This window comes from Cotesia glomerata, linkage group LG10 (genome assembly GCF_020080835.1).
Source record: "Cotesia glomerata isolate CgM1 linkage group LG10, MPM_Cglom_v2.3, whole genome shotgun sequence".
NCBI lineage: Eukaryota > Metazoa > Arthropoda > Insecta > Hymenoptera > Braconidae > Cotesia > Cotesia glomerata.
In genome coordinates this window covers 7,720,957-7,740,772 of record NC_058167.1, presented here as the reverse complement: position 1 = coordinate 7,740,772, position 19,816 = coordinate 7,720,957, and the positions used below count along the sequence as shown (strand labels likewise).

General features: G+C 31.2%; 1 protein-coding gene across 1 annotated transcript in view; it reads right to left on the bottom strand.

Moving 5' to 3' along the window:
- The window catches only part of LOC123273395 (probable cyclin-dependent serine/threonine-protein kinase DDB_G0292550), a gene marked incomplete at its 3' end in the record, with an annotated part of 35,542 nt that overhangs the window by 5,294 nt on the left and 10,432 nt on the right, over positions 1 to 19,816 (bottom strand).

Sequence of the window (19,816 nt, the reverse complement as noted above, 5' to 3'; positions counted from 1 at the left end):
TAATTTATTGCGATAAAATATTAAAACACACCCTCGTGTTTCACGCGAATTCTTGAGATAACTTGTTGCAACAAGCATGCCTGGATTTGCGGTTTCTGGATTCTCGAAACAAGATGCGTTATTATTATACATAATTATATACCATTACACCTCAAAACATTATTTTATTAATTCCCAAGCCTCATAAATTATTTTATTTATCCATTCTGTTAAAAAGATCTCAATCCGTTGCATAGTTGTTGAGATAGAGAGCTTTCGTACATTTGCGGCGTAATTTGTACAAGTGTAAAGATTGCATTTTATGGTTCAAATATCAATTAAATTCAAATAAAATTGCGCAAGTCTACGAGAAATGGTGATGCTAATCCAATAAAAAAACAATAAACTCAATTGGCTGCATAGTTACAGAGATACAGAGCTTCTGTACATCCGCACTTAAGAATGTACGGATGTACGAATGCCGATTTGCGGGTTAAATTGTGATGAAATGGGAATAAATTGCACGATTATTGTTCATTGAAGTATTCTGGGTGGAATGAAGGATTTTAATCGCGTTAATTGCCGGCATAAAGTGTAAAATAATAAACTGTAAAGTGCAGGGAGGTGGTTAGTCTCGTACAATGAGTTTGAGCAATAATGTAAACTTTCTTTAAAAAACGGCCGAAAATAAAGCAAGTGACAATTGAAACTATGGATACCCATGGAGATAATGTCCCGTGAAAATTTATTTCGGTCGTTTGCCCTTTTCACGCGGGTTTGTAGCTGTCAGTACAGAGTCTACAGTTCACAGTATACAGCGTGAAAGTTTCGAGTACTTTTTTGCTGTTAAGAGATCGTTATCTCGATGAATTTTATACCGTACTTAAAAAATCTCAGCGTAATCTCTCTTTAGATAAAATTTATATTTAAATTTAATTTAAAAAAAAAGTATGTGTAATATTTAGGTATGTATCTGAGAATCTGGGGATTTGGATGATAGCCGATCGAAAAGGGCACCGGGGACATTAATGAAAGCTCTAAATCGATCTACATGCATACCACTAACAGGAACACTATAAATAAAATACTTAAAGATTGACCGAGTTGTCATGCATCGACAGTAGCCGCGGCCGTAATAATTTGAAGACGTCTATCTGTTAGTTTCGAATTTTTCTTACGCAGTATAAAAAAGGCTGGACGTCATGCTGGGCAGCCTTCAAGAGATTCAACGGACCACAGACCAAGTCATTGATCACGCAGTTAATACTTTTTTTTTTTTTCATTTTTTATTATTATTATTTATTCTTAATAGTTGATAGTTTGTTTTTTGCTTCCATTTATTTCTCTTTATTTTATTTTTGTCTATCTGAAATAACTGATTTTGTTCAGCCTTGTCTATAACTGTCGTTTGATTTTAATCTATCGGTTACGTCAGGCGTCTATAAATGGGGCTAGATCCATCCGAAACCTTCGGAAGATGGACTCATTTGCTTAACAGATTAAACTTCTCTTTTTTTTCCATCTTAAAGTCTCTTTAATTTTTCAACTGGTTATTATTATTTGTTATGGGTCTTCATCAGATTATCGTAGAGTTGAAGCGTGAAAAAATACTTACCCATCTGACGTGATACTTGTGTCCATGCTAATCTGAAAGAGATCCGCCTACTGAGATTCGCTCGCTAGCCAATTTTTGATCCTTAGCTTCTCCTCGCCTACATCCTCATCCTCATCTTCATCATCATTATTATCATTCCGACTGTGACTGTATGATGCAAAACTTGCTCGGGTGCGATGAACTCTTAGAATCAGGTCCGCTCGTTTTTTTGATTTCCACTGTCTCGCCATTGAGACTACCATCAAATAGTTCTGGAATTTAATACAAAAACGTTAATTAAATTTTTTTTTAACTCTATCAATTTCTGTTAAAGTAGATCCACTTTTTAAGGAGGATTCTTAATTTTACAAGCTTCCGTTATTTCGTTGTGACCCTCACCCTCATCGTCTCATTTTAAATATCCTTCCAGGAAATAATTAACAAGTCATTGATTTCTTAATTTTAAATGATAATTCATAAATTTACCATATTTTTACCTTTTCTAAGAATTTTTATTATTATTATTTAATAAAAATTAAGATTTTTTAAAACCTTGCTTTGAAAAAAAAAAAAATAAGGCCTTGAAATACGCAAATAGTGTACCACATATACAACATATCTGTATAATAATTGCGAGAAATTAAGGGTCATTATTCCAGAGTTTCAATTTCCGTTGGGGCGTAGGTGAAGACGTGTTGGGGGGAAACGAGAGTTGCTTTCACGGTTATCCAGCGTTAAAAAAGCAAAACTGGTGCTTTCCCCAGGTGCCGATTCTCGATTGGGAAGTTGAAAAAAAAAAAAAAAAAAAAAGTATCTTCTTTGTCACTGAGAGCCCGGCTGGCTTTATAAACTATAATGTAAACATTGGCCTTAAGTATCTCTTTATGTCATAAAGTACCTCGGTGATACATGTGGGACATTAGATCATTAGATAATTACTGTAAACAAAGTGCGATAAACGGCAATGTCATCATGACACCTGCTATGATGCATATATGCCTTAAAAAGTTATTTCCTTTTAAACTTTAAAGAGTAAATAAAAGAATAATATTTAAAGTCCGTGAGCAAAATAATTTAGAATGAATTTTTTTATTTTTTGTTTATCATAAAAAGGATGCTGGGTTTCTTCGAAACTGTCAGGTCATTTAAGCGACTGTCTGAAGTCTGGGTTGTGGGCTCTGGGGTCTGGGCACGTAACGGTACCTCATTCTCCAGCAGAGAAGATTTCACATGCCCTACTCGCTGGCTATTGCTTTATAATTACTAATTACCCGACAACGACAACTTCCAACGACAACCGACATGGATGCTCTCCGTTGGACACTTAATAAAACTAATTTTACATTTTTTTAATTCACATAATTCCCCAAATATTTATATACATCTCTTGTATGTTATTTTTGTTTTTAACTTTGACTCCGAGGTCCTCTGAACTCCCCACCCCATTAATGATAAATGATGTGTATCATTATTTTTATTTACACGAGTTTAAGCAAAATTTATTTTTTTGCATCAGCTTAAGTTAATGACCGTAACTAACCACAGGTTTTCATGTTTAAACAACTTGTTTCCGACCTCAAAATATCTTCCAAACCTTATATAACTTCAGCAATTTTATTATCTGCTAACTTTTTTTTCTTTTTCAATTACCAAAGCCTTAAGTATTTTATAATAAGTCTTTTAATGACGAAAGGCATAAGCTTTTAAATTAATGTTAATTCACATTATGTTAAATTAACATATTAAAATATGTTAAATCACATTTTTCAAATTAATGTTAATTCACAACATGCAAGTAAGAAGTCTTGTCGAGCTTCTAATTAGAGATATTAAATAAATATTTATTTCGATTTATTTTTACTGTCATACTGATAGAAGGATTTGTTTATAGTTAAAAATATTTGTTAATATTTAAAAAATTATTTATTAGAGACCACTTTTTAGTCCTTAACAAATATTTCTTAGTATTTAAAAAGATTTATTAATATTTAATAAATGAATATCAGATTTATTAAATACAAACAAATCATTTTAAATACTAAGAAATATTTGTTTAGTACTAAAAAGTGGTCTTTAATAAATGATTTATTAACTATTAACAATTATTTTTTAAGACAAATAAATCTTTCTATCAGTGTACAGTTCTTTAAAATTATTATCAAAAATAAGGGAGGTTGATTTTTTAGAGCTAACAAAATTTATACGAAATCTTTTAGAATTGAAATCAAAATTAATGTAAAAGTTTATTTATTTATTAATAATGATCTAGCTTTTAAAATTTCTCTGAAACAGCATTTACATTTGAATCCAGTAGTTAACGCGTTGAGATAACACAGTTTATATATATATATATATATATATTGGGAGTAGTAACTATCTGAGGTAAAACTCTTATCAAAAACAAGTATATTTAACATAATAAATACCGGCGATAAAAATTAATTGAAACTTATTATTTATCCAGCAAGATAAATATAAAAAGCAAGCAGAGTTAAGAGTTGAAATCTCCGAGTCACGTGTAATTGATAATTATCATTAACTGGCGGTTCTGCAGATCTTATATCACGGTCTGAATAATTTTTATTAAAATTTCTGCACACATTCTCCTATAAGTTAAAAGTAGTTTAAACTAATAGAAGGTAGTTGTAACAGTCTAGTCGGGCGATTGTAATATCTAATAGTTAATAGTTATAATAGTTAATAGTTAATAGCGTAACAAGGGACGACGGTGTTGGTCTATATCCGCTAGGTGGTCGTGGAGAATAAGAACGAGAATGAGAAGTTGATTGCAAAATGAACATTTCAGGACGCACATCTATTAATACTGATAGGCCGCTCGGCCGGGTCTTATCGTGAGGTGGTGTGGGTGTTATCAAACCAGGGTGTGTCTAGAACAGTAGAGCTGAACAACACAACCGGAGTATATCGGAGTGGCGCGGTCGCGCGGAAAGTTTAAGCGAATGAGAGTAGAGAGCGTTAGATTGCCGACCGGCTGCCGCCACTGTACTCCCTACGATAATATTATACACATATATAAATATAAATATAAATATATAAATATATACATATGAACAACGTGACTGTCAGCCTCCGCACGAGGCGATCCGGATCCGTTCCGTTTCGTTATTTCCCTCTTGCTCAAACTCGCTAGTTTATTTTATTTTATTTTATTTTATTTATAAAACCGACTAAGACTCTCAGCATTAATGCAATCCGGTGAATAAACGCTAATAAAACTATTCTTATATTAGTTGGTACTGTTTAGCTTTGTATGTGAGTTGTCAGTGTGACTGCCTTTTATTTGCTCCACTGTGTCAATTCTCTTGCTCTTTAGTAGGTACTGGCTACGACAAAATCACATTGGGTTATCGGGATGACCTCAAGCTGGTCTACGAGCCTTTCTGGATTATACTTTTTTTATAACAAATTTATTTTACATTCAGTTTAGGCTTATCGATTCTCCTTTTTTTATTTTCAGTCACGTATTGTAGGCTTTTTTTTTGCATACGAATTGTTTCATTTTTTGTATACCTTGTTGATTATATCAAAAAAATAATTATTAATATAATTTTAATATTAAAAAATATTTATTGTCAATAAAATTAAATTCTTCCATCAATGTATATAACTTTCCATCTTAATTAAAAAATTTGCAATTAAATATTTATTAATAGCTGATAGGATAAAAATAACTGAGAAAGTAAATGCCTTTGAAAGAAGATGTAGGGTGGAGACATAAAAGTTATATAGTGAGCATATACGTGGGTATAAATGTTCAAATGCGTTGTTGGTTTGTTGTTGCTGTTGCTGTTGTTGTTGTTGTTGCTGTTGTTATATAATAAGACGAATAATTATGCAGATCTCGGTATCTCGGTAACATTTACCTTTAGCCTGAATAATAATCGCGATGTATAAGCCAATGGGTAAAGGGAGTATACAGTACAGAGTATAGAGTACTTGGGGCTTTGGATCGGAATATTGTTGAGGCGTTAGGTCACGCATAGAAGTACCTACATGTTCACACACTCCTTATATATATTTATAAATACCTACATTAGATATATTTACCGGAAGATTAAAAGGTATCGTTGCATAGATTGGTTACAAGAGTTTAGTTTGTTTTAGTTTCTGGCATGCTCGTAGGTATACTAGTGATATGTTTAGTTGTGAATAACTAGCACGCATAGAAAGTACGCCCACTGGTCTCTGGTGGTCTCTGTGACATGATCTCCTGCATATACCTATCACTATCAGTATTTATATTGCGTATGTGTATGTAGTCGCTTCTTGTACCATTACACATTATTCTATCTAGTATTCTACCTCTACACCGATACATCGATTGTATCTTATTATACACTCCACGACGGTCGAGATCCAGATGAAAATGTCTCGGGTATCATTCCTCAAGTTGTGAAATTATAATTTGAGCCTTAAGGCCTTCATATGCTCTATGTATTTATGGACGGCGATTCATATTTTATTTTTATTAGTACTCAAATTTTCTTATTGGAAATTTTATAAGCTTTTAAATTAATATAAACATTATATACTTATTTTCAATACACAGAAAAAAAATGTTTTTGAATCAAATATATAATTTTGAATAACTTAATATTCTTGATTTGAGTAGAAAAATTCATGATTTAAGAAAATTTTTCTTGATTTAAGGAAATTTTACTTGATTCAAGACAATTACCCTCTTCAAAATTATATTCTTGGTTCAAGAATTTTTCTCTTGAATCAAGTTAATTTTTTTTTCAGTGTAGTTTTGAAAATTCACATGTGTGAAAATTCATTCCATAAGTTGATATTAATTTTTAAAAAAATTTCATTCTTCTTACTAATAAAATTTTGCATTTAATCCTGAAAAGAATTCAACCTTTTTGACAACATGATTTTTAAAATGATCGATAAAATATTAATGTCACTCCAAATTACAATTAAACTATAATTTATAAATATATTTAAATTATTATTATTATTATTGGGTGAGAGTAGACCCTATAGAGCCGCGAGCTTGTACTTGAACTGTATATTGATACCTTATATTATATAGGTATTATGTAGGTACTTGAGCTGGTCACTCTGGCTATTCATCATTCCAGAGAAGAATGACATCAAGGCCGGTGGCTATCGTTACTTATCGTCAAAACGCATTACTACGTCTCTTTCCAATAAAATTTCATTCAATTCGAAATTCTTAATCACTTTATTATATTATTCTCTCTTACATCTATTTTATTTCAAAGGAAATAAAAATTTTCTCGTAGTTTCAAAACTTTCGGATATTTTTCTTCAATCAAAATTAATTTTCAATAACAATAAAAAAAAAATAACCGAGATCCTGTTTGATGAGAAAAATTAAATCCATAAATAAAATTTTCTGATAAACATGAAAAATGGTATTATTTGAGATAAGAGAGCTCATAAATAATAGGATTGCGTAATTTCCGCAAGCTTACACTGATAAAAGGATTTGTTTATAGTTAAAAATATTTGTTAATATTTAACAAATCATTTATTAGAGACCACTTTTTAGTCCTTAACAAATATTTCTTAATATTTAAAAAGATTTATTAATATTTAATAAATGAATATCAGATTTATTAAATACAAACAAATCATTTTAAATACTAAGAAATATTTGTTTGATACTAAAAAATGGTCTCTAATAAATGATTTGTTAACTATTAACAAATATTTTTTTAATACAAATAAATCCTTCTATCAGTGTATCGAACGGAAGAGGGTCGGTTGTTCTCAATCTGAATTCTGAATGTAATGTGTAGCGAAAAGCGACAACATTACCATACACGAGACAGTACAGAGTGCAGCTGAGATCCTTTCGTACATTTATATATTTATATATAACAGTTAAGTAGTAGTGTAGGCGGGTTATATTGCTGTAGCTGTTGCCCGGTTGTGTATTCGCCGGCTAAGTTCTGGTCTCTGTAATATATACCTCTACTACTCTTTAGTTGAAGTTAACTTTAAGTCTGGTATGCTCAGAGTTTAGAGTCTGTCTGAATATCCTTCTTGTACTCATACTCTGTGTACAATCAGTACTGTACACTTATTCTTATTATAAGAAGTGTATGTATAATACACAGAACAGATAGAGCAGACTCTAGTTGTAGTCTCTAAACTCCAGACTCCAGACTCTAGACTACACAGAACAGAACCGAACAGAACAGCAATACGCGAAGCGGTAAAAGGAATTTAGCCTTATAAATCAGCAACATGACTGCGCTCTGTGCCACACCTTTCCCTTCTTGGGGCAATCACGAGTCGTCACCGGTATCGACAACATCCCCGTTGACTTTTACGTCTAGTTGGGTCTATGCTCCAGACTTTAAGCTAACTCTACAGTCGGAGCCGCCTTTACCGCCAATACCGACCAGATAATATGTATATTTATATATTTGTATATTAACGCCAACTATGTGCTGTACTTATATTATTATATTAGTGCTCTGTTTTAAACTTTGTTACCGGACGTTTACTATCGGAGCTTTGTTACGTGATGAGCCCGAGGGAATTTTATTGATTTGTTACTCGCTATTTTTAATATTTTACATTTTTTAGGCATTTCACTTTTATTCACCGGTAATAAAAGTGAAAATATTGAGTTTATCTTAAGAGTTTTTACATTTTTTAATGTCTCATAAAATTTATGTTATGTCTTGAATAAAGAAAATTTCATTGTTGGCATCTTTGATCGATAAAAAATCCATTAAACCAATTGTTTGAAAGTTACTCTCGTTTTAATGGATGTTAAGTCATTTATATAACAAAATTATGTAAAAAAAAAATTTATTAGAAAATTTTCAAATAAAAATTACAATTTTATACCCCACACTGTTGTAAAAATTATAATCAACATTTAACGGGAACATAAAGTGTTTATCTATTTTAATTAACTAGCAAGATACCGGCAATCAAAAGGATATCTGTTAAATTAAACGAATAAAAAAAAATTACAAACAGATAATAATAATTTTAGCAAGTAAAGTGATATAACGAGTAAGTAGAGAGTATGTAAATTTATTAAAGCATAAAACAATCTAAAGTTCATGGGTACGCGTTTTCTTAAGGAATTCCTTTCCCAGTCCCAGGAATGCGAGAATCTGAATGGTATCTGAGCCCGAGTTAATAAATTTGATAATAAATAATTTATTGAAATTCAAATGAAACCTCGTGGATCATCGGGGAGAGAGAATTCATCAGATAAGTCAAGTAGATGGGCATAGAGATCGTTACTCGATGATTTACATCGATTAATAGTCGATCTTCAGGTCAATCAAAATTCCTGATGCGACAACAAGCACCCAGTACAAATATATATTTTCTTGCAGACACTACGGTAATGCAACCGAGGATTGATCTCTAAGTAAACTAAAGAACAAGAAGAGCAAACGGTTGGATGTACAATGAATTTCATGAGGTAAGAAACGCGATGAACGTAAATCTCTTCAAGTCCACCGTCCAGCTGCTTTAGAGTTTCAAGCCGATAAACTTAAAGCTCAGACTAGCCGGGACTTGTACTAAAAAAATTTAGCCGCACATTCATGTTGTATATTGTATATATATTGAACTTACAGCTTACCGATGCAGGTATTTAAACGAGAGCGTGCCTTCGAGCATCGAAATAAATAACAATAACAATAATAAAAGACCAGTTGTACATTTATCCATACAAGCATCAAGCGTCGGCGGTTTTGAGTCGTGTTTTATTACGCAATTGCGATTAGTATGATGAAAAAAAAAATAAAAAAAGCAAACCTCAGCTCAGATTGGAGAATAAATACGTAGTAAAAAACAAATTAAAGAAAACAATTTGTTTTGATAAATTGTCTTTATTTATCATGTTCTGTTTTCATCGAATCCAATCATTTACTCAAGTATCTGGAGTACAATCAATTTACTTGAGTAATAATGATCAGATATTTATGAGGTTAATATTGATGGATAAAAAAGTTAGCAGTAAAGGGTAGAGAGCAATGCAACAGGATTTGTTATCGCACCTTTATCGATGCTAAATTAGTATTATGTTTTAAATTAGTCTATAGTCTACAGTAAAGAGTTTGCTTTTGTTTTATTTTTTTTTTACTTTTTATTTCAGACTAACTACAATCATTTATTATTTTTTTATAAGCTTTCGAGACTTTCATTAATCATACAGACAACTCTCGTCAGTACCAACACGTGCTATTTAAATTATTACCATCAGAATTAATGAACTTTTTCGTTTCTTTTATACTTCATACAGTTTACTTTATTATTTCTTTACTTTTTTCTTCTAATTATCAATTACGTTTTTTTTCAATCCATTACTTGCATGAAATTCATTAAAAAAAAAAAGTGTTTTCTTTAGAAATTTTCTCCCTAGAAAAATAAAAAAATAAAAAAAAATTCAACGATAACAAGACCCAAGTGAGAGTAAACACTTAACTAAAAAAAAAAAAAATCAAAACCCGTGGGAGTAAAAGATCTTTACAATAAAAAAGCGGTCTTAATTAATACCGCGGTGTCAAGTCAAGTGCTCGTATGTATTTATATATAGGATATCTAAGCACATCTGATGATACAACAAGGTGTCTCACGTCTATCACCCGTCTAATCACAGTACACCCATACAAACACAAACAAACACTGAAATATTAATAAATATTAAGCCTAACTTATATTATATTATATTATGCTCAATAGCAAATGATTCGGCGGATAGGAATGACGACACTAATCTCTCGCCTTGATGGACTCACCACGCCTTTCTCAGCCCAGGGGCATTATCCGAGGTTTTATAACATATATTATAAAATATCCAGACTAAACATCCCCCCTTCTTCCTTTTTTTGTTAAATCATCCTCGTCTGCCAGTTTAGATAATTACTCAATTCATTTTTTTAACACCCCGTTTTTTGGACCTCTTTCTTCTTGCTAATTTATAAATAATATATGATTAGATGTTACACTGATAAAACAATTTATTAAGTGGTAATAAATTTATTTTTTTTTTAATTTTAATAAATGATTTTTGGAATTAAAAAATAATTTATTAAAAATTAATAATAAAGCTTATTAAATATTAATAATTCGTTATATCAGTGTATTAGGAAGATCCGGGATACCTTGAAGTATGCAGAAGAGTCATTTATCGAGATCTATACATTGTAAGCTATATATTACATAAATATTAATAGCTGAGACTAATATAAGACCGAACTAGTTAACATAATCATAACACATAGCATATACTGAACTATATTATATACATTATATACGACGTACGTCTAAGTAATAACTCGGATTAGCATACTGAGATGATTTCTCACGTGTTATTGATGATATTACGGCAATATTCCAATTAAATGTGATCTTAAAGCCCTCGAGCCTCGAGAATCAAGTCTGAAGACCTCCTCTTAACTTCGATCCAGCCGTATCATTCACTAATAACTAATAAAATGTTATACTTTATAAAATAAAATGGCCATAAATTTTTCTCACAGCGCAAGTGTTGCCAGAAAAAGTTTATTGCCGTGAATTTATTCGATCTAGAGCTGGATAAATAATCAATGGAACGAAGATAATATTTAAGTTTGTATATTTATATATTAATTTATTTATGAGTTGTAACAACGATCGTGTTTTATTGTAATTATTGTGATGCTATTTGCGCATGTGGGTGCGACCGGGAGGCCTTCGGAGCATGAGAAGACATTATATTATGATTAAACGAGAATAATTGTCATCTGCACGCGGATAATCGTATGCATGCTCCGGCTCATCAGGTGTCATGATATATATAAAATCCGCCATTCTTAGATGTTTATTCATTTATATTAATAAATAATATAATAGTGGACAAAGTGAGTACGAGGATGTACATTAATATATCACCGAGGTGTATAAATATTGATGACGAGCGAGGGCAGATCGATTTCCGCCGATTAGCTTAGATAATGATATGTTTTGAAGTAGGTAGGAGGTCTTCAAGGAAATTTTTGTTCATTATTGTGCAGACAAGCCGGGAAGAAGACTGACTATTATGATGCAATTTTTAGTACGTTTGCTTTACAGTTTTTATTTAACTTTATCGATTTTTTCATTCATATTTTTATTAAAGTATTATTATTATTATGAGTTTTACTTGTATACCGTTTTCTGGTTTTTACAAGGTTACTTTCCGCTCTATATTATCAACTCAGTTTTTCAACCCCTTTTTTACTATCAACATATTCTCCACTCTTTTTATACTCAACATGTTCTCCACTTTTTATAATCAATATATAATTTTCGCACATATAATTTCATTCCAATGCGGCTGTGGACCGACTTGTGCTTTCTGTACTGCATTTACCCTATTCCTCACCCCTTTCTATCGGTTGTTGGAATAGTGGCGATGGGGAAACCACAGAGAAAACCCATGTCAGTACAGTTCGGCTACCGGAGCGACCCCCGACGGTTGGTGTTGAAGCTATTCGAACAACCGTCGGGGCTCGAACCCTCGCCTCACGACATGACGCACGAACGAACTATTGGGATAATGTCTTAGTCCGCTCAGTCATCATGCCGCTCCATTTTTATTAAAGTATATTTTATTAAAATAATAGTCATTATTAAAATGATTAAATAACTTTTAAAATTATAGGTAGGTAATTAAAAGACAAAATGCAGGCAGCAGTGGGTGGAGTCAGTAGTCAGGAGTCAGGATTGATATCGGAATCGGCATCATATCATCTGAGCTAGGAACTTGGCTTGCTGAGTGAGACTTGCTCAACGAGATGTCCTCGAGAGTTATCGCGATAAGAAAGGCCATCCTAAGTTGAGGACACGCCTAAGCTCCGGTTCGAGGTGTGATAACCATCGGGAATTCTAGTTTAGCTAGTACATGAGGCACCAGGGGACGGACAGAAAATAAGATACTGAGTGTACTGAGTGGGTAATCGGACGTATAACCATACCGAGGATCTACTGCATGCTCATGCCTAGCTTTCCGAATCCCGTATACCAGTATATATATAAATATATAAATGTATATTGATGGCGAGCGTGTGTGGATGCGGTGTGGCTTATCAGGCTGCCCGAAGATCGTGAATCGACCCCATTTGCAGGACCAAGACTTACGAGCCTGTCGACGTCTATTCCGTTATGTCTGTCGTGCGTTAAGTGGGAGCTGGTTCTTCTTCTATTCACCTTCTTCTTATTATTCTTGTTGGTCATCTTCCATCGGGACTATCTTCATGCTCAGCTTTTCTTCCTTTAATCTCTTTATATAAAATTTTCAACTGTAAATCTAAATTACGCACTGTATTTTTTTTTATTTAGAATTTTCAAAGTTACATCCTCGCGTTTAAAAAATAAGAGACGGGACAATAGATTTTAAAATTCTCGATAAATTTGTTTCTAATGATTGTTATATACCAATTAAATTGTTTTTGCATCCCCTACATGGTTTTTAGACCAAAAAGTTGATTAGGTTATTATTTTTTTATAAATTTAGAATTTTCAAAATTACATCATCGCGTTCGAAGCCAGGTTAGCTGCCCAATTTTTAAAACACAGTAACTGCAAAATTTTTATATCTGATTTTTGTTAGTATTGCTGCATTTCTTATAACTTGTAGACCTCAATTTCAAGTATTTTTTCTTAAAAAAATTTATATTCAAGTATTTTCTATTCATAAATCAAATTTTCTATTAATTTGGCGCGCAAACTTTTTTTTAATAAGTAAAATTTTTTAAAATCTTAAAATTGTCAGTTACCGTGTTTTGAAATTGGGCAGCCGAGGTGATGTGAATGCTTTAAAACTCTCGATAAATTTGTTTCTAATGATTGTTATATAAGGTAAAAGACCCAGTTATTGACACTGGCCTAATAATTATTGACACTTGCAATTTTATTTTAATTAAAAAAACCACATCAACTCCAATAAATTAATAAATACAATTTTTTAATTATAAATTTCAAGAAAATTGGTTTTTTGAGAACATTCAATTTTATTAATTAGAATAAAATTGCAAGTGTCAAACAACTAGGCCGGAGTCAATAACTGGGTCTTTTACCTTAACAATTCAATTGTTTTTGCATCCTCTACCAGGTTTTTAGATCAAAAAGTTGATTACACAGAAAAAAAAAATTTCTGGGCTGGAGAACAAAATTCTTGGCTGAAGAAAATTTTCGGGTGCCTGAAGGAAGACCGAAGTTGTATTGGCCGAAGTAAAAATTTTTCTTAGAATTCTATTCTTAGTGGAAATCATTTTTTCTTAATTCAAATTATCATAAATACTTGATCAATAAATTTTTATATTAAATCAAGATTTTTAGATACGTTAGGGAAACAGCGCCACCTACTTCAGCTGAGAAAAAAATTTTCTCACCTTGAGAAAATTTTTCTCTTGAATTTTTGATATCCATTTTATATTATTTTAGCGTGCAATTATACATATTGAATGAAAAAAATGATTCAATATTATTTGATCTTTCCATTTGGCATGTTAATCAATAAAAATAATAATGAAAATTTACTTCTATCGAGGTATTTAATTTTTTGGAGCAACAGAGAAATTTTATCAAGACAAGAAAATTTACTTCTATCAAGAACTAAATTTTTTGGAGCAAGAGTCGGAATTTTCTCAAAACAAGATTTTCTTGACTTAAATAAATTTTCTTGGATCTAGATACGTATTTCTTAATGCAAGAAAATTAATTTTGTTCGAATAAGTGAAATTTCTTATGTCAAAATAAAAATTTTTTTTCGCTTAAAAAAACAATACGGAATAAAAATATTTTCTTGGCTCAAGTAAACCTTTTTTTCTGTGCAGTTTATTTTTTTTTTTTTTTTTTAATTTAGAATTTTCAAAGTTACATCTTCGCATTTATGAGCCGGGATGAGCCACAGAGTGTGCCAGGATGTGTTAGGCTTTAAAACTCGATAAATTTATTTCTAATAATCATTATATACAAATTTAATTGTTTTTGCACCCTCTACAAAGTTTTTAGGCCAAACAGTTGATAAGTTTATTTTTTTTTTCTTTAATTTTGAATTTACGAATTAGGGTCCATTTTTTCAATTAAGATCGAGAATTTCAATACTAAACTAACTTCAATTTTGTCGTCAATTTTATACTATAGGATTATCTTCCATCTAATTAATTAAAGAAATATTGAACTACCCATTCTTTCCCAGAAAGTTAAGAAAAAAAAATTTAACTACTTATTGATGTCAATAAATAAAAATCAAAGATCCAATAAATCAATTTCCAGTCGATGATGTCTCAGTAATATTATTATATTTAAATAAATATATTTATTATAATTTATAATAAATATATACACGGACGGACTGGAGACTGATGAAGACAAGTGAATAAGTACGTGGGCCGCAGACTCCTACCGGTTTTTAATCAGAAGTGAAATGCAATATATATTATTATATTTATTTAAGGATTAAGAAGGGCACCGGACTTTTCTGATCTTTAGAAAGTAACTAATATAACTCTTAGAGCCAGATCCGATCGGAGCGATCAAAAGATCTCGACCAGCGGGATTACAATATAGCTAAAACAACCGAATCATCGCGGCTAATTACCCTCAAAAGCCAGCCGAGGTAATTACTTTGTTTGCTGGTAGGTCCAAAACAGTCATCAGTATCAATGGGTCATAGTGTAGATAAAAAAGTACTATACTCATGCACCCGTTTAATATATAAATAGTAAATAGTAATTTATATAAAGAGAAAGGTGCGGCACACCTGATTTGTATATTATATTATTATTTTATTTTACAGTAAAACTTAAAATTATCATTATATTATATTATCATGACTCATTAAATCGTGAGTTAAACTTTTAATGTCCAAACAAATAAACAAACAACCAACACGAGTGTATTGTGTGCTTAGAGACACCCCGCGGTCCTATACGTGGTACATTTGAATGCACACCTCGCTCCAAATAAGTACATCTTTTATTTGAGACGATAAAACGCCCACTATGCGCATGCTTGCTGGGGCTAAACGCTAAATCTTTACTTTTATATTTAAGTTAAAATGTATTCAAACTGCAAGCACTAAATCATTGAGTGATTTGTGATAAATCCAGCCGACTGATTTTTTGATGAATTTTAAAAATTCAGCTGCTGTAATATTCCCGGCGTACTATACTATTGAAATCAGGAGTAGAGGATGCTATATGGGTGTTATTTTAAACCCGTTCGAGTTGAGTCCGTGGGCAGAAAAGGTGAATTCACAAAGTAAAGGTAATGAATGCCGACCCCTGAGCCCGCTGTTACTTGTATTAGACAGGCGTAGGTGAGTATTAATGCACATTTTCTGTATCAATGTACTATACCAGTGCCTATTCATATTGAGTGTTCTAGTGTGTATTAATAATGCATGTTTATATTTATAATATGTGTATGCAAGAGAATATAAGCCGGCAGTTTGAATACCCGGATGACACGGAGGTGTTTAATGGGGCTGCTTAAAACCTCGCGGTTGCCAGCGTGTTTGCATTATGCACTTACAAATGTTAAGCCCCTGTCTCTCTTCTTAGCCCCCGTACCGTCACATCGCTACTGTTTGTATGAGAGTAATAATAATAATAAGTAATAAGATACGATTATGAATGAACTTTGTGTGAATGGATGAATGGCGCTACAGGGTTTACGCGGGGGCTCTTGGTCTTTTCTTTCATGAACAATTTACGAGGAGTTGTTCTTAATTAAATGTTATTTGCATATTTATGTACACGGAGAAAAATTAATAATAGTATTTACTATACAAAAATATTAACTCCTACTATTTGAAATGGTAATAAAATTCATTAGTCACAAAATAATAGGTGTTATCATTGACAATTGTACTAGTTACTATTAATAATGGTAACGATTACTATCTAAAATGATAATTTTAATTATTAAAAATTATAACTGCTATAATCGAAGATGGTAACTGTAACCATCTCAGATTGTAAAAATTCTGAAAGAAAAAATAATATAAATTTATTTAATTTAATTCTTTATTTGCATCCATATTTTAGTGATGAGCATTTTTTCCTTTAAAATATTAAAACAAATAATAACACAATCGTTTAAATCCATATATGATAAAAATTTCCAAATATTAGAGCTGTTATTGATTATTTTGAACGATTGACTATGATTATCAAAATAGCAATCATCCAAGATTTGGGTTACTAAAAAAGTCTTATTATTATCAATTATTAATACTTTTTCACAAGATAAAATTATGAAACATCATTTGATGGTTCCATTATAATTGAATTAATTGTAATCCTATCATCTATATTATTAAGAGAATATCATTAAGAGAAAATACTCTATCTCTAGATTCATAATTAATAAATGACCTTATATCTTGTGAATTATTGACATTTTTACAGATATAAGCTCACTCCGACATTATACTCATCGAGACCTTTCATTTGAGTACCCACATCAATTTTTCATATATTTATATATTATATATACATGTATATATGAAAAATATATAAAAATGCATGTGGGTACTCAAATGAAAGCTATTGATGAGTGTAACATCGGGATGAGCTTATATCTTTGAAAATATCAATAGTTAAGAAATGACCTTGTATCTTGTGAGCTATTGACATTTTTAAAGATATAAGCTCATCCCGACATTACACTCATCGAGACCTTTCATTTGAGTACCCACATCAATATTTCATATATTTATATATATTATATATATATGTATGTATGAAAAATATATAAAAAGGCATGTGGGTACTCAAATGAGAGCTCTTGATGAGTGTAACATCGGGATGAGCTTACATCTTTAAAAATATCGATAATTAAGAAATGACCTTGTATCTTGTGAACTATTGACATTTTTAAAGATATAAGCTCATCCCGATGTTACACTCATCGAGACCTTTCATTTGAGTACCCACATGAATTTTTTATACAGGGTGTCCCAGAAGTAACGGACGCCATTGTAGCATCTGATGAAAAAAATAATTCTGAGACGAAAAGTCCTTAGCCATTTTTTAATTAACCTCATAGATAATTAATTATTAATTAAAAATAACGTCTCTTTATTTGTTAGAGAAAGAGCGCCAGTGTCCAGTAAAGTGCGTGCCAAACAAAGACACAACTAACTGTATGACTAACTAGCTTCTATAGCTATCGTAGTCACACATATTTACTTACACATTCACACGTGCAAGCGTCTTCGTTTTGAACGCACTTGACTGGACACTAGTGCTCTCTCTCTAACGCATAAAAGGACGTTATTTTAATTAATAATTAATTATCTATGCGTCTGATTGAAAAATAGCCAAGGACTTTTCGTCTCAGAATTATTTTGTTTATCAGATGCTACAATGGCGTCCGTTACTTCTGGGACACCCTGTATATTATATATATGTATATATGAAAAATATATCAAAAATGCAAGTGGGTACTCAAATGAAAGCTCGTTATGATTGTAATATCGGGATGAGCTTATATCTTTATAAATGTCAATAGTTAAGAAAGTAAAGTACACTTTAACGAAAATCATTATACAATCAAGCAAAATTTTACTTACACTGATAGAAGGATTTATTTGTATTAAAAAAATATTTGTTAATAGTTAACAAATCATTTATTAGAGACCATTTTTTAGTATCAAACAAATATTTCTTATTATTTAAAATGATTTGTTTGTATTTAATAAATCAGATATTCATTTATTAAATATTAATAAATCTTTTTAAATACTAAGAAATATTTGTTAAGGAATAAAAAGTGGTCTCTAATAAATGATTTGTTAAATATTAACAAATATTTTTAACTATAAACAAATCCTTCTATCAGTGTATTATAGTTCGCAATTCTTGGCAGTCACATAGGGACTGCAGGTTGCTAGTTTTGATAATTTGTGCATTGAATTTCTTCAACATAATGCATAACTAGAACAGGTCAATGAGTTTATTTCATCTGCTAGCTTTAAGAATATCATTTAATTTAATGCAGAAGAAAAATTACATGTAGTCAAGCTGATTCGGTGCATTTCAAAATACGATACCATCAGCTGGAGCAAAGAGTATGCTCTCTTTAATTGCAATTGTTAAAGGGAAAATTTTAATTTAAATAATTAGATAATTATGATTAATAATTAGTTTAAAGCTTCATTGTATTCAAAATTTTTTTCTGAAAATCTTAGATTTTTGAAAATTATGTTTTTTAAAAATTTTTTGTAAGATTAAAATTTTTTTTTGAAATTTGAATTTTATTGAAAATTTTGATTTCTTTGGAAATTTCAAATTTTTTTTTTGAAAAATTTGGCGTTGAAACTTGTTTTAGACAAATAAAAATTTAAATATACATTTAATCCGAATTTAATCCCGATTTTTTGTGTACTATACTGCGCTACAACTGCTTTTAGTTTATTCAGAAATGCATCCACGCTAACGCAAATTTTTAATTTTTTTAATATTTTTTACTCGCTTAGATAGTAGCTATTATTATTACTGATGGTAACTGTAACCATCAGGTTATATTAGGAATTACGATTTTGATAATAGTAGTAACTAGTTAAAATAATAACAGCTATTATTACTGATTACCATCATAATAGTAGTAGTAACCATCAGGATGGTAACTACTACAATTCAGACGGTTTACATAATTATTTAAATAATATTTACTACTATTGAATTCAGTTAATAGATTTTACCATAACTAGATAGTAATCTCTACTATAAAATTTTTTCCGTGTAGTTAAAAAATTTCTTTTAAGAATATAATTGTGCAAAAGGACTCAGAAAAAATACTTGCTAGTATACACAGAAAAAAAAGGTTCACTTGAGCCAAGAAAATATTTTTCCTCCACTTCGGGCGGAAAGCGTCAATTTTCCTCCCACGGCGCTAAACGAAAATGCCGCTTTCCGCTTCCGTCGAGGAGGAAAATAGTATTCTCACCACGGACAGAAAATAAGAAAGCCTCAGATTACATGTTTGTTGACCTCGGCTTCGCCTCGGTCAACAATTACATGTGATCTGAGACATTTCTTATTTTCCTGCCCTAGGTGAGAAATGTACTATTTCTTCATACCTCGGTCGAAAGTACGTACTTTCCTCCCTAATGGCAGGAATGAAAGTTTAACATTTACTCCCTGTGAGAAGTACACGCGCGCTCTCTATAACAGCGGGAGGATAAAATTTCTCATGCATAATTACACTCGCAACTACACGGAGAAAATTACGGAAGCCCGG